Source organism: Pleurodeles waltl, chromosome 3_1 (assembly GCF_031143425.1).
Source record: "Pleurodeles waltl isolate 20211129_DDA chromosome 3_1, aPleWal1.hap1.20221129, whole genome shotgun sequence".
Taxonomy (NCBI): Eukaryota; Metazoa; Chordata; class Amphibia; order Caudata; family Salamandridae; genus Pleurodeles; species Pleurodeles waltl.
In genome coordinates, this window is record NC_090440.1 from 1,097,074,477 (window position 1) to 1,097,096,811 (window position 22,335).

Here is a 22,335-nt window from a genome sequence, read left to right on the forward strand (position 1 = left end):
TTTCTGCCGCTGAGCTCTGGTGCGTGGTCTTTCACCCAGGTTTTACTAGTTTCTCCTTGCAAGGGCACAGGGACTGAATGTGGCACCACTTGGCAAGTCAGGGGTCTCAGCAAGAGAGCCCAGGTGCTGGCAGGTGGAGTCTTTGGTGTTCCTGAGACTTCTTAAGAGGAGGCAAGCTGAGTGCAAGCCCTTGGAGAAACTTCACAAGCGGGATACACAGCAAAGTCCAGTCTTTGTCCTCTCTAAGGCAGAAACAGCAACTGCAGGCCAACCCAGAAAAGCAGACACAGCAAATGGGCAGTACTCCTCCTCACAGCTCTTCTCCTTAGCGGAGGTTCCTCTTGATCCAAAAGTGTTCTAAAAGTCTGGGGTTTTTGGGTTCACTGCTGTTAGAAATGGGGTTTCCGGTTGACCAGGGTATGCACCTAAGCAGGGCAGAACCCACCCACTATTCTCAGGGCACGGGGATTACACACCGAAGCTAACCCCTGCTCACCCCCTTGGTAGCTTGGCACGAGCAGTCAAGCCTATCCCAGCGGCAATGTGTAAAGCGTATTCACAACATACACAACCCACGTGACACACTATCCCCACCACTAAGTAAACACAACACCAAGTCATATAAAAACTGGATTGTACACAATATTATTAGACCAAACACAACATGTCAGTAATACCCTGCTACCAAGCAGTTGTCAGACAGACAGTACTCATACTCTGCAATAGCTAGCAATAGTCACAAGAAACACATAAGTTACCAATTATTCAGCAACATAAGCAGTCATCAAGAAAACATTACTAAAGAAATGCACATGTCATAATAAGCATAAACTCCTAAATACCCATAACAGGAACATTAGAGAACACATGGAATGTCACGAAAACACATTATCAGAAATGCCAAACAATGTGAAGACTGCCCATGGAAAGGAAACATTAGACAAGCTCATGTCTTTAGCACAGAGGAACACAATATCATAACTGCCCTCTCAACATCATGAATGCACTTCATATAACAGGCCCAACATCAGGAATGCACAGATCGTTTTGCAATATTCTCACAAGATCCGGTGAGTACGACCTGTCCTCCGCACTGGGTGCAAAAACAACATGGGTGAAAACAGGGACGTCCGAGTCCCCACTCTCGGAGCTCCTCTGCTCTGCTTCCTGCACCTAGTAGGGGCCCAGCGGGACAGGGGCCGTTCAGAGAGGTCACCACCCCACCCGGGGCCCACAAGAACAGCAAATGGGGCCTAGGAGGAATGGGGATCTCTGTCAAGGTTTTCCCACCCGTTCACAAGCCGAACAATAGGGATGGAGCGCCTGATGGAGCACGAGGCCCTAGTGAACAATAAATGGTCCCAGCGGCACAGGGGGCCTCTGATGAGGCTTCCACCCCACCCGTGATGCACACCAACTGGATCGGGCCTGGTGGAGCAGAGGCCTCCAGTGAGTCTTCCCACATGCTCGCAGTATGCCTGCACCTGATGTGGTGCGCAAGCCTCTCTGCAGTCCTCCCGGTCTGCAGCGGTGAATTCTTGCAAAAGGAATGGCCCTCTGGTGCTCTGGGGGCACCCTTCTCAGTACACCTCACCTCGGGGGCACCTCTAGGAGCACGCTTGCTCCAGGCTTCGCTTTCTCGTGCCCTAGCAGCACCAAGCACAGGGTGTTTCAGAGACACTTTGATAATGCAGCCTGCCTGGGTAGCGGCGGTGATTCTTTCTGACAGCAGGATTTTGGAAAGTGCTCCCAAAGTGCTAGGCCCTTAGAAGACAAGCTCTCTCAAGGCACTATGAAAAATAGGACACCAGCGCTCCCAAGGCGCTAAGGGGGCAACAAAGAAGCGTTCATGTGCGCCAATAAGCAAATTATTGCAGGAGGCAGGGGCCACAGCACCCAGCCCCTGGTGACACAAGTGAAGCACAGGGTGGCAGGGCCCAACAACAGGCCAGCAGAAGGGAGATGCACTCAGTGGCAGTTCCTCCTAGTGGCAGCAGGTCACAGGTCAGCACAACAGCAGCAGTCCAAGGCAGTTCCTGGTGAGTCCCTCCAGCAGCATTCTGTGTCCATTTCTTCAAGAATGCTTCTTGTGTGTCTCTTGGGAAAAAATCCCATGTACTTACACTCAGTTTTGCAAAGCACTCACAAAGAGGAGAAGAGGTTCCAACCAGTTACAACTGGTTCTAGGAGTGTCCCCTCTCTCCTGCAGCACAGGCTCCAGTCATCAGTTGGGGGTAAAGTACTTTGTGTGAGGCTGGGGCCAGGGCACAGCTTTTACAAAAGCAGGTGTGCCCCGCCTCTCCTTCTCTAAGCCCTGGAAGTCCTTTCAATATGCAAATGCACCTCTGTAACACCTCCACCCTCCCTGTGTACAGGGTGTCTGAAAATTATGCACAAAGCCCAGCTGTCACTCTGCCCAAGACATGGATTAGAGTCAAGCTGCAAAACACCAGAATCATAAGCACAGAGAAATGCTCACTTTCTGTAAATGGCATCTTTATAATGGTAATAATAAATCCACCTACACCAGTAAGCAGCATTTCTCATTACCATTACAACCATAACAAACATGCCTACGCTACCCCTCATAAATCAGACAATGCCCCCTAGACATAAGGCAGGGCATTTCCAATGCAATCCTATGAGCCATTCAGCACTCAATCAATCAATCAATCAATAAAAAAAATGATAGAGCACGCTACTCACCCGTGAGGGTCTCAAGGCGCTGGGAGGGGGGTATTAAGGGGGGGCAGGGAGGGTCATTGTTCAAACAACCATGTCTTGAGGTTCTTTCTGAAGAGCAGGAGGTCTTTGGTTTTGCGAAGGTTGGTGGAGAGGGAGTTCCAGGTTTTGGGGGCGAGGTAGGAGAAGGACCTGCCTCTTGTGGTGGTGTGTTGGACGCAGGGGACTGTGGCTACGGCGAGGTCGGCTGATCGGAGGTTGCGTGTGGGAGTGTGGAAGTTCACTCTTTCGTTGAGGTAGGTTGGGCCGGTGTTGTGGAGGGATTTGTGAGCGTGGATGAGGATCTTGAATGTGATTCTCTTGTCTATGGGGAGCCAGTGAAGGGATTTGAGGTGTGGTGAGATTTGTTCGTGGCAGGGGAGGCCAAGGACGAGGCGTGCAGCTGTGTCCTGGATTCACACCGGTAAGAACCGAAATAGGCAGTTTGTCACTTCCAGGACAGGCCGCACAACCAGGCACATGCCCTGCCTTCTACATACATTGCATCCTTCCCATATGGCTAGCTGGGGCCAACCGTAGGGGTGACTTACATGTAGTAAAAGGGGAGTTCGGGGCCTGGCAAGTAAATTTAGATGCCAGGTCCCTGTGCCAGTAAACCGCGCATGCAGGCCGACTACTACCACAAAGCCCATCCCTCACTCTGCCTCAGACGTAGATTGGAGTCAAGTTGCAAAACACCAGAGTCATAAGTACAGAGAAATGCTCACTTTCTGGAAGTGGTATTTTTTCATAATTGTGATTAAAAAACTCACCTACACCAATAAGCAGCATTTCACACTACCATTGCAACCATACCAAACATGCCTATGCTACCCCTCATAAATCAGACAATGGCACGGCATATCCAATGCAATCCTATTAGCAAGGCAGCACTCACAACAGTGGGAACCCAAATAGGCTGGTTGTAACTACCAGGACAGGCCATACAACCAGGCACATGTCCTTCCTTCTACATACGTGCCACCCTGCCCATAGGGCTATCTAGGTCCTAACTTAGGGGTGACTTAAACGTAGTGAAAGGGGAGTTCTGGGCCTGGCAATTAATTTAAGATGCCAGGTCCCTGTGGCAGTAAACTGTGCACACCGGCCCTGTGCTAGCAGGCCTGAGACAGGTTTGAAAGGCTACTTCTGTGGGTGGCGCAAGCAGCACTGCAGGCCCACTGGTAGCATTTAATTTACAGGCCCTGGGTATAAGGATACCACTGTATAAGGGACTTACAGGTAAATTAAATTGCCAGTTAGGTGTAAGATAATCGTACCAACTTTAGAAGGGAGAGCACCTCCACTTTAGCACTGATCAGCAGTGATAAAGTGCTCAGAGTCCTAGAAGCAACAGCAAGAGGTCAGAAAAATAAGAGGAAGAAGGCAAAAAGTTTTGGGATGACCCTGCAGAAAGGGCCAGGTCCAACAACTGCTTATCCTCATTTCGGCCTTTGAAGCAGGCAAACTTCAAAGGAAAATCTTTGAAGTCCACAAAACCCTGCCTCTTCCTTGCCCTGCCCCAGCCACACTCTAGTGAGTCAGAGACTGTATTGTGAGGGATCAGGCCCAGCCCTTTCAAGTGCTTGTGTCAGCTCCTCCCTCCCACTCTAGCCCATGAAGACTCATCAGGATATGCAGGGAACACCTCAGTTCCCTTTGTGATACTGTCTAGAGTGAATTCACTAACACCCCAAATGTCGGTCTGGCTTAGATTCAGTAGCCAAGCAGAAGCACAGAATGGTTAAGCAAGAAAATGCACACTTTCTAAAGGTGGCATTTTCAAACTTAAAATCTATAAATCAACTTTACCAAAATATGTGTTTTTAAAATGCGAGTTCAGAGACCCCAAAGTCCAGATCTCTATCTGCTCCCACTGGGAAATTACACTTAACAGGTAGTTAAGGGCAATCCCAATGTTAACCTATGGGAGAGATAGGCCTTGCAATAGGGAAAACCGAATTTGGCAGTATGTCACTATCAGGACATGTAAAGCACACCAGTACATAAAAATTTGCCAACAACCTGAGGGCAGCCAGGCAGACCAGAGGAGGAGGACCTGAGAGCCAAGAGGAGCTCGACCCATTGGAGAAGCAGGTCGCATCAGTCATTCCAGCAGCGTTGGTGGCAGGAGTGGAAGGACACAACAGTGCTGCAGTTGAGAAACTGCAAGACCAACAAGGTAAGTGGCAACAAGGAACAATATGCATATAGAAATCATGTTGTGGAGTACAGCAAGCTATGTTCCTGTGCTGCACTTTGGAAATGGAAAGGGCAGGAATTGCTCACATGTTCAGTAAAACATAACATACACGTAAGTCAAACTGCCCAGTTACATGTTGTACAGCCCAGTCCAGCTTCGTCAAGTGTGTCCCATCCAAGTGTGATGTGCAGCAACCAGTCCAGGTTCACCTTTGTAATCTAGGACTTGTAGTGGAACGTATAACATTAGTGACCAGGATTACAAGTCGCACTGTACAATGTAAAAATGACTTGACTGGTACAGCACATCATGCATGGACACTTCGACTGATCCTAACCTGATTGCGACAATGCACCATGAGGCTAGTGTGTCTGTCTTGAGCCCATGCAGCCAAATATGGACTGTAAAGTGATGGAATGGAATGAGGTTGCCATAGGATTATCTCCTCCCCTGAGCGAGGGGCCAGGTGTGGTGTCTATGATGTCTCACCATGTAGCATGGAATTAAATTGTACGCAGCTGCCATGATGTGCGGGGTGAGAGCAGACAGGTGTTGGCTTCCATGGTACAAAGCACCCCACCTCCTGTCATGTACAAATTTATACTGGGGGTGGTAGTGAATTCAAGTTATGCACACCAGATGGCCATGAGTGTTTGTTGGAATATGTGTGATCCTGGATGGGCCCCTGGTAGTATAGTGCAATGTAGGTGTAGCTGAGCACATTGAACTGGCCCTGTGTCTGAATAGGGAGACTTTGCATTGCAAGGAGGTGAGTTGTGACGTGTGTACTTCATGGTAACCTGAGCGATACTCACGGCACTGCTGTGACTGATAGTGTCACACTTGTGTTGCAGCTATGAAGGGATGCCATAGAAGTCAATAAGTGGATCTCTAATCAGTATAGTCATCATAAAAAAGAAAGCTAATCACCAAGGCAGAAATGCACCTTAGCTCAATTTACCCGCACAGGCAAGGAAGGCAAGCAAGCTGAGTATCACTGTTGCAATGGCTGGCATGACAAGAAAGGTCACCCTTGTCACACAGTGGCTGTGTTAACAATGGAAAGATAGTGTCATCTGAGAGGAAACTACAGTGCAACTTGGCCACATCACCTACAAGTAACATATGCCCTACACATCAATGTTGAACTGAAAAGGGAATGTGAATAAATTCTGTATTTCATAAAGATTTCTCATTTCAACATCTATCATAGAACATTATTACCATATTTCCCTTTTCATTGCAGCAGAAGAAACAACACCTCCTCATCAGCAGCCTGTCCTGGATGAGCAATCTATTGATGGTGACATCCTTCCCCCCATGGACGATGACATTTTCCAGCAACTCCTGGACTCCACTGGAACACCTTCTCCAGTCATTGCAAGGGGTGACAGCATTCCTGGGTCTCCAGATAAACTGCCTACCCCAGAACATGCCCCATATGCCAGCCCCAGCCGAGCTCTGCACTCCGAGGACCTCCAACTGCTCTTCTAGTGGCAAGCAGCAGGAGTCCAGCAGCAGATAGTAAATGAGGTGCAGATGGGGATGGAGACCATTTTGGTCACCGTAGTGAGTCTGGTGGTGCCTCAGTCCCAATATAGTCAAAGGTACCTACTCTTCACTCCATTATTTGAACAGTCCCTGGCTGACATTGATAGTGTCATGAGGCAGAGGCAACAACAACAACAGCCCTGTAAATGTGATAGCAGTGTGGTTGCCACCCAGCTGGGGACCATACACACCATCCTCCAATCTGAGGAGCCGAAGCAGGACTCCTATCTTGTAGCTAAAGGTGTCTTCCACAGCAACCTTGTGGACTTGTTGACAAGCCATCAGGTCCTTGTCAGTGCTGCCTTCATTGCTGGCACAGGCAAATGCTGCCAGGGTCAGGGGAGGCACATCTTCTATTCCTGGTGTGTATATTCCTCAGATAACTCATGAACAAACACCACCACCATCGGGGGAGGTCCAACACACATCAGAGGTAAAAGAGGTGGATTTTACCAATTTTCAGTGGAGATCTGCCCATTAACATTTGCCTGTGCCTCTTGTCCACTTTCTCATTGGATCTGTCTTTGTCGTCATCATCCCAACTCCTATATCACATGGTACTGTCCCATTTTTGTATGCCAATCTGTTACCCTGATCAATGCGTGGGCTGTTGATGAGGCTTACCTTCCCTAAAGGCATTTTGATCCGCTCCTTATTGGGATTCTCCTCACCTCAATATGTCACATTGCATATATGCCATATGGACGCTGTCTAGACATCCTTTGGTGCTGAACAATGTTGGGCTTGTTGCCACAAGCAAGAAGATAATTAGTAAATGCCTATGTACAAACCTGTAAATAAATCCACTCACATGAACCAGACTGTTGTATGTCTGTACCAGATAGGACTAACTAGACAATGGCGGATGTGTTCTTACAAAAGCCGCTTCTTAGCATCTTAAGAAAATAGTACTACAGTCAATATAATCTGCTGTAGTTGGACATTTCTAAGCATGATGTGCATCCACTGCCCTGGTATTATGCCTTAAGTCACATTTAACTGTTTAACATCATGCTGTGACAATAAGCATCAGTTAAATGCCTGGCACCGTGAAAATGCCATAATAATCACACAATTGCTTACCTGCACAAAATGGATCCTCAGAGCCATGTGAGCCACCAACACAGTTTCACATATCGACATATATTTTGCTCTGTGATCATGACGTGATAAAGAACATTTGACCGCCTAAATGCTTACACTTAAGAGATCCTAAAATACCAAAATTATTCATGCACTGACAATATGCAGATTCTTATGCTCAGACACCTTCTAAATCAACATCATACCTATGCAATTCAAGGATGTAGAACCTCAGTGCACCTTGGATGTCAGTATGCAAGAAATGCAAGTAATAAATATGTGTGGTACTGTGTCAAAAGATAAATGGTGTTGAAAGACACACTAGGAAATGGATGGGCAATTAGTACCTCTGCCCCAGAGAGTCATCACATGCATTGAGTGTAAGTGTAACCACCCCTGACATCAATTGCACACTACAACACATATCATTAATTAGGAGGCAGAGCAGAGTCCCAAAAACAAAGCTACACATCCCCAGGGTAAGAGGGAATGTGAGCCTAATGATATTCAAACGTAGCCCTTAGTCTGCCAAAGTCACATGCATGAAATTCCACACTTAACAAGCACTGAAAGCCAAGGATGATTGAGGCTATCCAGACAGGTGAGGACCATGTTCATGATTTCCAAGCAGGTAACAACAATGACCTACTAGTATAATGGTGCAAGGGTGAGTGCCTAAATGTCAGGTATCAGTGTGTCCCCCAGCACAGACAGGAATGGGCAATATGGAGAGACAGAACTGTCCATACTATAAATGCAAAATCTCATACACACACAAAGAAGGGTGAAGAGTATATAAGTGACTCAAATGTGGGGTAGGCTGACTCTTGACCATAGGCCTCACAAGACTAACACATCTCTACAAACAATCCAGGGAATAGCTACACAATGTACTCAACTTACCCTAAGCAATGATGACAACTCTTAAGCATGAAATGATTACAAAGCTTTGGAAGTAATCAGAATTTTTATATAATAGAATATCCTTATCTAATAAAACTATGCATCCTTCACTAACTTACAATATCCAGTCTAAGCATAAACTACCCTAACATACCTATCCTACACTAACCTACACAATATATTCTAAATCTAATTCTATTCTGTACCTACTACCTTAACACTACCTTAAATTAACTTAACTTATCTTAAACTATTCCATACATTTAACACAAAAGACATGTTAGACATCAACCCTCACCCACCTTAGCACAAATATATTGGCACAATACTAACATCAACTACACCTAAACATAAAAACATAAACTACTTACACATACTAACGTAAACAAATCCATGAATATATATATATATATATATATATACATATATATATCTTAGCCATTTTTTGTTTTATATATTTTTTAACAAATCCTACACATCAACCTCCCACTCACTACAATTCTAATAAAAGTAGCAAAATATCTATAAAAAATCTAAAAGAGAAACCTTACCTACACTAAACATATCCTAAACACTAACAACTCTATGCCTAACTAACTAATGCATTATTAACTAAATCAACCTCCCAAAAATGCATAGGTGGTCATTATGACCGCAGTGGTTGGAGATAAAGTGGTGGTTGTACTGCCAACATGCTGGCGGTACTTACCGCCACATTATGAAATTGGCGGGTTGGCTTCAGCCAACCCGCCAATGTACCACTCCGACTGCCATGGCGATAGCAGCCGCCGGGCTGGAGAGAACATTCTCCAGCCAAGCGGCTACTACTGTACCGCCAGCGGTATCATGACCCCGCCTACCACTATGTTTTCCATGGTGTTCGCAATGCCACAAAAACCATGGCGGTAGGCCCTATCGGTGACAGGGAATTCCTTCCCTTTCACTGATAGGAGGTCCCCTTTCCCTAACACTCCCCAGATGTCTCCACCCCCTTCATTCATGCTCCCCCTCCCTTCCAACCTCCCACCATACACACGCAGACACACACTCATTCACACAGACATACACGCATACATACACGCATGCATCCATTCATTCACACACACATCCGTACACACAATCACACTGACATGCAGACACGCATTCACATTTTCATTCATACACACACTCACACACAGGCATACACGCATGCAAACAACACTATACACACACTCGCATTCATGCACACACTCACACACTCATGCACCCCCCCACGCAACACCCCCAACCCTCTCCCCTTTCAGAAACCAGACTAACCTGAATCCAGGGGGTCTTCCAGCAGGGGATGGGATGGGGCACTGCTATTATTAGGCTGTATTATTTGTCATAATACGGCTGGTGGCGGTCTACTGGCGTGGCGCTGCTGGTGGTAGCAGCGCCACCTTACCACCTTCCGCCAGCATAGCCACAGCTGGATTTCCGCCCTTCTTGTGGCGGAAATCTGACTGTGGTCATAATTTTGGCGGACAGATGGTAGCCGCGGCGATGGTCTTTTGGCGGTGGTCGCTGCAGCGGTAGGCAGTTTTTACCACCAAAGACATAATGAGGGCCATAGTCTAAAAGAAAAATCACACTAGTTGTAAGATCTGGACCAGGGCCTCCTCAGTTGTCTCCTGCCATCAGTGCAGACTGGTCTGCTCCCTCTTGATTAAATCAAGTCTCCAGGTAATCTTTTTAAGTTCATGCAATATAAATTTCTTAAACAGGAGCCACTCCTATGACTTTGGCAAGGAAAACAGAGTCTGCTGCCATCTGCGTAGGTAGACATCATATTAATGTGCTCACCATATCATACCTAATAATGTTTCACACTCATGATAATGTTTAGACTTTATGTAGGACACATAGGGCCCCATTATGAGAACTGCCACACTCCTGTTGACGATCGGACCACCGCACTTCGGGAGGTCTGACTGCACAATTACAACCCTGGTGGGTGGACTCGCCAGGGGACCACTGTCGCCACCTTTTTTCTCCATGCTTCCTTCTTGCTCATTGTTGTAATTGTCTGACCATGTGGCTGGCTGGCAGCTATTTCTTCCATCCAGCCAGTGTCCCTTGCCGTAAGCTTACATATGTTCTTTGTTCACCATGCTTCTTCCTTGCTCCTTGTTGTTGTTTGACCATGTGGCTGGATGGCAGCCATTTTGTCCATCCATCCAGTGTCCCTTGCCATAGGCTTGCATGTTTTCTTTGTTCTCCATACTTCCTCTTTACTCCTTGTTGTTGTTGTTTGACCATGTGACTGGCTGGCAGCCATTTTGTGCATGCAGTCAGTGTCCCTTGCCATAGGCTTGAGAGTATTCTTTGTTCACTATGCTTCTTCCTTGATCCTTGTTGTTGTTTGACCATGTGGCTGTCTGGCAGCCATTTTGTCCATCCAGACAATGTCCATTGCCATTGGCCTGCATGTGTTCTTTGTTCTCCATGCTTCCTCCTTGCTGCCTGTTGTTATTGTTTGACCATGTGGTTGGCTGGCAGCCATTTTGTCTATTCAGCCAATGTCCTCTGCCATAGGCTTGCATGTGTGCTTCCTCCTTGTTATTGTTGTTGACCATGTGGCTGGCTGGCAGACATTTTGTGCGTATACTGTCTTTGAGTTGACATAGGATTACATCACTAATTATTGATTATTTGTTTTTTAAGCTTCTATTTTAATTTTTTACATTTTAATTTTTAATTTAAATTTATTGTTCTTGCCACTTGTTTTTATTTTTAATTTATTTTTTCTTTTACTTTGTATACATATATTTTTTATTTATCATTTGTTTATTTTTTTAATTTGTTTAATTTTAATCTTTATATTTCAATTTAAATTTGTTAATATATATTTGCTAACTTTTTTATTTTGAATTTTAATGTTTTTTATATATTTTAAACTTTTCTACTTTTTTTATTTTTATTTAATTCTGCATTTTGCCTTCATCCATCCATTGGATCCATTCCATTGCTCCATCCATCCACCAAATCATTTCCTCTGGACCATCTTGCTGCCATAGGTAATTTTATTTAAGGGATTATTCCATTTACCCATGCACCTTTCTCTGACTACCCCAGGTATCTCCCAAAACAGATGTAAATAAAGCAAAGAGATAGATCTGCCTGTCATTTTTGATAATGTGGTTGTATGGTTTGCCTTTACAATAAATACTAGGTATATTACATAAGTAACCAAACGCACTAAGAGTGCATTTCTCTGTACTATTTTCAACATGCTGTAACAATGGCATGCCACATTTCATTAATATATGTTTTTCTTGCTTGGTTGTTATTAGGTGTACAAGAGAAGAGACCCCTTGTTGGAAATGGCCTTTCTGCAAGATCACCTCCAAACATTTTGCATTCCTCCTTCTTTTTTTCAGACCTAATTTTTGCTGGCTTCAGGACTCTGTGCACTTTACCACTGTTAATCAGTGCTAAAGTACATACGCTCTCTCCTTAAAACCCAGTAGCTCATACCCAATTGGCTTATTTAATTTACTTGTAAGTCCCTAGTCAAGTGCACTACATGTGCCCAGGGCCTGTAAATTAAATGCTACTAGCGGGCTGCAGCACTGGTTGTGCCACCCATATAAGTAGCCCCCTAACCATGTCTCAGGCCTACCTATGCAGTGCCTGTGTGTACAGTTTCACTGCCACTTCGACTTGGCATTTAAAAGTACTTGCCGAACCTTAAACTCCCCTTTTTCTACATATAAGTCACCCCTGAGGTAGACCCTAGATAGCCCATAGGGCAGGGTGCTATGTAGTTAAAAGGCAGGACATGAACATGTGTGTTCTATATGTCCAGGCAGTGTAAAACTCCCACTTAGTTTTACACTGCTGCAAGGCCTGCTTCTTTAATAGGATAGCATTAGGGCTACCCTCATATACTGTTTGAGTGATAGATCCTGATCTGAAAGGAGTAGCCAGGTCATATTTAGTATGGCCAGAATAGTGCTACAAAATCCGGCTTAATGGTGAAGTTGGATTTTATATTACTATTTTAGAAATGCTACTTGTAGAAAGTGAGCATTTCTGTACACTTAAATCCTTCTGTGCCTTCCAATCCACCTCTGGATAGGTTCATTTGACAGCTCCCTTGTGCATTTACTCAGACAACCCCAAAGACAGGATGCTCATTGCAATGATGCACAGCCTGCATTGCGGTGAGAAAATCACTGTACGCCGAACCGGAACAAGAATCCCGACTTCGCAAGGAGAAGTTCGAAGCAGCACCAGCGTTGCAACCGGAAATTCAATGCAAGGCCCACTGGATTGATCCAAACCCGAGCCGGAATGACGCAACCCGACTTCCTGAGAGGAATCGATGCAGCGCCTGCCGTGCGGTAGAAATTACCACGCATTGCCCACCGGATCGACGCAGCCCCTGTGACTTTGCCCTGCAAGTGCCGGATTTCAACGCATCATCCCCGGGGTGTCCAAAAACCCTGCAACCTGAAGAGGATCCCAGTCTACACAACAGAAATCAACGCAAAGCCTGACCTGGGTGAAAACTCAATGACGCATTGTCTGTGTGTGCCGGAAAAATTGACGCACACCTCCCCGTTTTCCATGCATCTCCCCCTTTGCAGTCCCTTGCGCAGAATTTGAACGCAAACCAGGTACTTTGTGCTTGCAAGAGACATTTGTTGCTTTTAAAAGACTAAAGACACTTTGGCCCTCATTACAACTTTGCAGCCCGCCAAGATGTATTCGCTGCGCGACCGCCAATGCGGCCGCACTACCGCAGTGGCCATTTCGAGATCCCCGCTGGGCTGGCGCGGGGATGTCGGCCGCAACACGGGAGCCGGCTCGAAATGGAGCCAGCGGTGTTGCGGCGGTGCGACGGGTGCAGTTGCACCCGTCGCTCTTTTCACTGCCTGCTATGCAGACAGTGAAAAGCTCCATGGGGACCCCAGGGGCCCTGCGACTCCCCTTTCCACCAGCCTTTTCATGGCAGTTCATACCGCCATGAAAAGGCTGGCAGGAAGGGGACTCGTAATCCCCTTGGCAGCGTGCAAGCAGTGCTGCCATGGGGGATTACAACCGCCGGGACCAAAGTGGCGGGAAACCACTGGTCCCTGCGGTGCGACCGCAGCACTTCCGCCGCAGTAGTAATTCCATGGGAAGCACGCCAGCCCGTTGGGGGTGCTTCCGATGAAACAGCCCTGGCGGTCTTTGACCGCCAGGGTTGTAATGAGGGCTTTTATATCATTTTTACAGTGATATTTCAATGTATACTTATTGCATTTTGATCGTCTTGACCTCCATCTTATCAGATAAATATTACATATTTTTTTAAACACTGTGGTGTATTTTTGTGGTGTTCTACTGTATTATTGCATGATTTATTGCACAAATACTTTACACATTGCCTTTTAAGTTAAGCCTGACAGGATAATTTGGATTGTGTGTGACTTACCCTGACTAGAGTGAGTGTCCTTGCTTGGTCAGGGGGTAATCTGACTGCCAACCAAAGGCCCCATTTCTAACGCCCCCCCATTACCTGCATTACTGCCAAAGAAAAGGCCCGACAGTTACTTCGGTCCACAGGCACCCAACTCTTTCGCTTGTGCATCTTAGTGCCATTGCCAACCAACAGCTAGTTAAGATGGCCCCAAAAAAGTGGTCAGTGAGAAGAACCAGCTTTCCGCCAGTGGTATGCCAACTGCAACCTTTTTCGGGAGACGTGTGCCTGCTGCCACACCAGGCTGTGGGGAGGAACCTGAGAGCACTCCTGCATCAACAGCACCAACCCAACCGACGCCCAAGCTAAGGTCTGTCACTGAGACAGACACTGCAATCATGGTGACCCCAACTAGCAGTGATATTGAATTGGATTTCTCCCTTCCACAAAGCAGTACCCAATCAGTTCAGGAAACAGAGCAAAGTGGACAGCAGCTGCAGCCAGATCTTCCTGAAGTGAGAGCAGAACAGGAGGTCGAGCTTCTGTCAAGCAAGAACCTCCTCTTTTAGAATCAAGGGTTTCTACAGTAAGAAAAAGGAAGGGTACTACTACTCCACCATCTTCTCCAAGCACCACTTCTGATGACAATGATAGGGACATGGAGTGGAATCTGGCAGAGTGTAGGAGACCCCAGGAGAGGCAAAGGAAAAGAGAAGTTCCAGAAAGCTTTAGAATCATGGAAGGGGATGGTGACAAGGATGATGAAAACAAAACAATCAGGGTACAAGCTGCAACCTTACTATCCAAACTGCTCAGAGAGATGTGGTACAAACAGCACCCATATTTGTATGCTTCAACAGATACCAGCACCAGCCCCTACCTCAGTAGAAGTATGCACTGCAGAGAGGCAATTGACACACCCACGCCTACCTACATTCAGTTCTTCTACAGGCATTGGCAGTGGCCCAATAAGAAAGTACTCCTCCCCAATTTGGGACTTTTTTGCGATTAGCAAACAAGAGGAGAATATTGCCATATTCTCAATTCGCCACACAAGTGTTCGTGGAGGTAAGCCTCGTTCACATTATCGTACTGGAGGACAGACGGCCCATATAAAAAAAATCACACAATCCGGTGGGAGCACCACCTTAAACAAATGGCTCAACGTGATTGTGATGGTAAAGGTGAGGAGAGCCAGAAAGATCAGCTACATTTGGTCAAATCATGGTGGAGGGTGAGAAAGAAGAGGGTGGCATAATCCTTATGCAAAGGAGCTCTGTCCCTAGCAGTGCACCAGAATCACCCACCTCACTGACCTCACAATGATACAGGATGACTCAGAGTCAGATAGAGACACCACAGAATACAGTGACTGTACCACCATGACACGCATTGAGCCTGCCACCTCCTACATCTGAAAAGTCGCCTGCATCAGAGGACCCACAAAAGAAGAAAAACCAGGCTACAATTATTGGCATGTTTAGGCAGGAGGCACCATATGACCACATCCACCCAATGGCATGTTTGTACAATGGAAAGCTGGCAAAAAATGTTAGCTCAGAACCTCTCTTTTTCTTTTGTGGAAGGTGTGGGATTCTTAGAGGTTGTAGCAGCCCTTTGCCCAAAATCGAGGGTTCCAAGCTGGACCTTATTTTGCCAGAGTTACTGTTCCACCACTGCATCATGATGTGCTGCAATTGGTTGGACCAGCTTTGCAGCAAAGTGGTGTCCACACTGTCCACCTGATGACAGACATGTGGGCCAGTTGTCAGGCTAATGATTAAATGTAGATCACTCCACACTGGATCTCTTTACTGAGGGTAAAGCAAAAGCTATGTGAAGATCTTAGCCCTGAAGACATTTTTAAGAACATTCGGTGGCATACAACAGTAGCCATGTTCGCCATTGAGAAGTCACACACTGCTGCAAACATTTTGAGGAATTTAATAGCAAGGTGTCTGAATAACTGTGACCCAGAGGTCCTAAAGTGAGATTTGTTGCCACAGACAATGGCAGTAACATAGTCAAGGCCATTGCAGACAATAGCTATTTCAGGGTCTTGTGTTTGGCTCACTGTATCGATCTGGTTGTGCAAGACTTTCTTGAAAAAGAAGACATAGTCAGCAACATAATGACCACCCGCAGACGCATCTGCACTCATTTCAGCCATTCTTTTAAAGCCCGGAAAAAGATGTGGATTAGTTAGCGACATAACAGAGTACCAGTTAAAGCCCTGATACAGGAGGTGCCAACACATTGGAACTCAACCTATTTTATGTTGCAGCATCTCTTTGAGCAGTACAAACAAACAGATCAATGACTATGTCATTGAAAGAGGAGCTGATGCAATTGAGCTATGACCATGGATGCGGACAAATGGGGCCTAGTCAAATGCCTCACACAGATCCTGCTCCCTTTTGAGGTTTTCATGTGGAAAATTAGCAAGGAGGCAAGTACAATGTGCCAAGCTATCCTATTATTGTATATGCTACAGGAGCAGCTATAGAAGGTGCCTGAAATTTTTGCATTTGGGGGTGGAAACAAAAACCCAGAAGCACATGCCTTTGTTACTAGCCTAAGCTATCGCTTGACTTGTAATGCAAGGCTGCAAAAGGATATTATCTTGTCCAAGGATTACATCTGTGCCAGCCTACTTGATCCACACTACAAAATAGTTCTTTCTGTTATCATTCCTTTTTCTGAAGGGTATGTTTCACAATACAAGAGGTAGATTGTTGCGCAAGCAGGAGAACTGGAAGAAGAACAGCTGGAACTTAGAGTCCCACTCTGCAGTTCTTGGGTGCTGTCTTCAACTTCCAGAGAGGGCAGTCTTGTCTCACATCCGGTATCCTCACCAACAATAAAACCAGTGAAAACAGCAGCAGAAGAATCAGGCCCAACCTCTGCATTGGTTTGGTTTCAAGCAGCAGGTCTTAAGTCTAGTGCAGAAGCGAGGGAAAAAGCAGTCGAGCAGGTGGCAGAACCAATGACTATTCAGAGGATGTTCCAGGAGTATCTGGATGACCCAAAAGAGGTATATGTGGATCAAAACCCATTGGTACAAGTGGAGAAACACTGGGTGGTAGGAATTTTGAGGATCCCTGCACATTCCTGCAGTTTCTGTGATGGAAAAGAAAGGAAAAATAGTGTTTTTAATCAAAGTTTCACTTTTGCAGGGTATTCTGGGTAAGAAAACTTTGTGAAATCCAAACACGCCACACTTCCGTGGACTGCCTTGGGTGTCTAGTTTTACGAAATGTCTGGGTTTGGTAGGGTTCCTTATATGGCTGCCGAGCCCAGGACCAAATACTCAGGTGACTGTCTTACAAAACAAGGCTGTTTTGTGGTAGGTAATTTTGATGTCTCCACAATACGTTTTGGGTACTTCCCTGTTGTGGTCACTTGCCCACTTACTAAAGTGAGGCAGTTTTTTGCTGGAGACTTAGTGGAACGCTGAGTGGTAGAAAATTTGTGGCTGCCTGCAGATCCCTGGACTTCTGCTCATTCACATGCAAGGCAAATGCGTTTTTTAAGCACATTTAGGGGGTTATTCCGACCCTGGCGGTCATGGACCGCCAGGGCCGGGGACGGAGGAAGCACCGCCAACAGGCTGGCGGTGCTTCAGGGGCAATTCTGACCGCGGCGGTAAAGCTGTGGTCTGAAAAGGGAAACCGGCGGTTTCCCGCCAGTTTTCCCCTGCCCCAGGGAATCCTCCACGGCGGCGCTGCAAGCAGCGCCGCCATGGGGATTCCGACCCCCTTCCCGCCAGCCTGTTCCTGGCGGTTGACACCGCCAGGAAGAGGATGGCGGGAACGGGTGTTGTGGGGCCCCTGGGGGCCCCTGCAGTGCCCATGCCACTGGCATGGGCACTGCAGGGGCCCCCTAACAGGGCCCCATTAAGATTTTCAGTGTCTGCAAAGCAGACACTGAAAATCGCGACGGGTGCCACTGCACCCGTCGCACACCAGCAACTCCGCCGGCTCCATTCGGAGCCGGTTTCATCGTTGCTGGAGCTTTTCCGCTGGGCGGGCGGGCGGCCTTTTGGCGGTCGCCCGCCTGCCCAGCGGGAAAGTCAAAATGACCACCGCGGTCATTTGACCGCGGTACGGTCTTTTGGCGGTCGCCGCCCGACGCCCGCCAGGGTCGGAATGACCCCCTTAGTGAGTTCAAGGGGATTCTGGGTGAAGGAAAAACTGGTGAGAGCCATGCAAGTCCTGCACCCGTGGACTCTCCTGGTACTAGTTTGTTAAAGTTAACCCACCACTCACACTGGTTGGTTTTAGCACCTTCAGAAATTATGGTTTCAAAGCATGAATACTTATCAAAGTATCTGAATATTGAAACGAAGCCCTCTGAAGGGAGGCCATAAAGCCACATCCAGGCACGAACCTGTTTATGGTCCATTCACATGCCATTCATGCACAAAAAACAACCATTTCATACCACAGGCCACAGGCCCAATCCAAGCAATCACTGCACTCACATTAACTTACCGTTGCCAGACAAGGGGTCATCACAGTCTCACGCCGCAGAACGGAGTAAGTTTGACTAAATTTTACCACCTATCAAGTAACCGCCTCCTTCTTCCTTAACATTACTGAATGCATGCATAACAAACCTTTACTAATGACTCCCATGACAGCCACCTGAGGCTCAGGAAGACATGTTTTTCATGTGACTTTAACACACTTGCTGTGCTTAATCCAACTCCTTCCAGTGTGTGGATGCAAGTTGGGGATGTCTGAGTATGCCGTACAAAGCGATTCCTCGAACTGAGTGAACATATCTACCTTTGAAACTAAGGGAGACATGCTGGGGAATTCTCGTGATGTTCCCTAAAGAGAAGGTCATAGGCTATGAAAAAGGGTAGTGTATGGCACACAGGGGAGTCCATGAGAACGTAGCATATGTCCCAGCCAACATTATGTGCAGTGCTGTGACTCTAATGCACTTATCATACAGCAAACTGAACATCTACTAAGTTCTGATGGAGGATGAACATGAAAAGCAGGTCAAACACTGACCTATACATGGCATTGTCCTTCAGTGCTGGGATGGCACCAATGGGTTTGAATCCATAGGTGTAGATGATGTACATCTGTACTACCTTTACTATCTGCTTTCTACTTGTGCAATATCCCTGTGAAGGCACACCTACCATAAGCTTTCCTTACCTATTCATGTCTCTGTTCTGATCAGAGGCCTGACCTATCCTGTATAATTGCCAAGTGAACCTATATTAGTTTGTGGATGCAAGTTGGGGGTGTCCAAGTATGCCTTGAGAGGTCTATTTCTCAAAATGAGCAAGCATATGTACCGTTTAAACTAAGGCAGACATGCAGGTGAAGAAAGTGTACTCCGTGACAACGTGGCATATGTTCTGTCCACTAGTATATGCAGTATGGGGAATATAATGCACGTTAATTAAACAGAACACCTACCACATTTTGACGGTGGATTTAGGTCTCAAGCAGGACATAGGGAAGTCCATGATGAAGTAAATTCTGTGACTCCTTGCCTAACGAAGCAGTGGCCCATGGACGTTCGGTATCCATGCACTGCCACTGGAATGATTACCCAATGGCAGCTCAACCTCAGTCGATTTCCCAGAACTTTGCCTCAGTATGATACAACGTAAAGCAAGTAGGGATATGGAGGCCTGGTTGTAATGGGCACCGTGGACAGTAATAGCGACTCTTCTGTTGCTTTCCATGCTTCGAGCACACTTTACAGCGATGACATGGACGATCCTTTTTGGGTGTTTTAGGAATGCGATCAGCAAAGTGTCGCTCCTGCAGCTTTGCCACATCCTCCAGAACATATGAGGTGGTGGCTGCAGCTGCTTCTGTAACAGCAGTGAAGCTTTCAATTACAGACAACTGGAAATCAAGGAAAGTCTTCCTGTGGTTGTCTGACGGTAAACAACATATGCATTGTATGTTGCCATCTGGATCAGGTGGGTAAACAGTTTCTTGTACCAAGTGCGAGTTTTACGACACTCATTGTATGGTTGAAGAACCTGGTTGTTCTTGTCCACTCCTCCCATGTACTTATTGTAATCAAGTATACATATGGGCCTGTGGATTTCGGCCATCTGACCCCAAACCGTGATGGGGAAGTGCTCTCATCATGAATTGTAGTGAGCATGTATACATCACGCCTATCCAAGAACTTGACTGCGAGCAGTTCGTTGGAACACAATGCAGTACTCTGGAATTTCTGGAGCTTCTTGCAATTTACAACAAACTGTACCACATGCCACAGTGCAAGCTTTGTAGAGCTCGCTGAACAGCTCCACTCCACTCCTGTATAGAAATTGTCCACATAAAGGTTATAACCTTTGTGAAGAAGTGGCTGGACAAGTTACCATACAATCTTACCGGTGACCCCTACCGCGGGAGGGCAACCTACAGGGTTTAGGGTAGAGTCCTTCCCTGTATACACTCTCAAGCTGTACACATAGCCAGAAGAGCTCTTACACAGCATGTGCAGCTTTATGCCAGAGCAAGCTCTTTTGCTCGCAACGTACTGTCTGACAAGCAGCTGTCCTTTGTACAGGATCAAGGACTCATTGACTGCTATATTCTTTCCAGGAGTATAGATCTCTGGAAACCTAGCAGACAAATGTTCCACAACAGGCCGAATTTTGAACAACCTGTGATGGTCTGGATGGTCCCGGGGCAATGCAGCAGAATTGTCATTGAAATACAGCATGCGCTGCAGTACCAAAAAACGATCTCTGCTCATGTATGGTGCGAAGATGGGTGTTACCCAAATCGTGCGAGTCGTCCAGTAGGACTGCAAGGTGGGTTTCTGCACTAACACCATTTTGAGTGTAAGGCCCAAAAATATCTTCAACTCTGCCAGCAAAGTGGGAGTCCACTGGCGTGCCATAGAACGGGGCCTTAGAGTGCCTCCACGCTCCCTCAGAAATTGGTCTGCACGCAAATTTGTTTGCTGCCCAATTTCCTGAGGTAAGTCAACATCCAAAAATAGATAGACGTTGTCGACTGGCAAAAAGTTAGCTGTATCTACTTTACATCCAGCATCACCAGTAAAAGGTAAAGTTTGGGGCTGAACAAAACAGGGGGGCTGCCAAGAGAGCACTCTCTCTGTACTTGTGGCCGCATGCACCTGCTCTCTGGGTTAACCCGATGTTGTTCCGCTGCACAGACTGTGTTTGCGAAGGGGCAGAATGGCTGTCGTCATCGTCTCCTTCAGAATCACTGGAAGAGGTGTCATCGGATGGGACTCCGCCAACTGAAAAATCACTCACAGATTCTGCCCCATTGTCCTCTCCCTCAGATGCTGTCTCACTATCTGCTGTCTCAGTCTCTGATCCTACATCAGAGCTGTCCTGTATAACCCGAGTTAGGGTTTAAGCAGCAGTCATCCAATGAAAAGCCATCTCTGCTACTGGATAAACTGTCCCTCTAAAGTACTAGCCTACGTAGAAGGCAGACAGTCACAAAATTTCATATGGGTATGTTTGATGTGTCCAATAGGAAATGTCGTAACCTTACCTTTGCTTCTTCTCCGATTCAGCAGATTCTCTGAAGACACTTAAAACAACAAAAAAGACAATATTACTTTATCTTACCACATACCCATCATAACAGCCTTTAGCGCTGGTGGCACCCAGTGTGACAGTCATTTTTGGTGCTCTGCCTCCAATTACCTCCTCTTCTAATTCCCTCAGTACCACCCACAAAAGTGCCCCCCATATCTCCATAGTCCCCCTCGCACATACATTTAATTTGTTTTAAAGCACAGGTAATGCTTGCCTTTACTAATCCACTCAGCTAAATACACATAAATATATATCCTTTGCAGCAGGACAATTAACCATCTGCGCTACTTTATGGCATCTAAACTGCCACTAGACAAAAGACAGATATATATATATATATATATATATATCACTTTTATATATGTGTGGTTTCCCTGGGGGGCCAATCGTGTCTCCCGGAAAAAAAACACATGAAAAAACAAAACAAAACACATCTATGTAGATTTTATAAATATATATATATTTATTTATATATATATATATGGAGACAGAGAGAGAGACTAACTCTCTACATCACTTTTTTTCATACATGTGTGTTTTCCCTTGGCAAAGCAGACATGCTTAAAAAAAAAAATAATGGCCCCATGGGGGTCAGCCTAAGGGCTGACCACCAACATTTTCTATTTAAAAAATATATATATTCCGTGGGAGGGGCCCGATCACCCCCCAGGGAAAACTATGATCATTTGTACCCCTAGGGGTCGGCCCGTGTTCGGAGGGCCGACCTCGCCATTTTTAATTTTTTTTTTAAATACATTTTTTTTAATCTGGGGGGTGTGATCGCCCCCAAAACAACCCCAACCTATTTTTTGGGGGGGATTTGTGCCCCCACAGGGGGGTTGGCCCATTTACATGGGGCCGACACCCCCAAAGAAG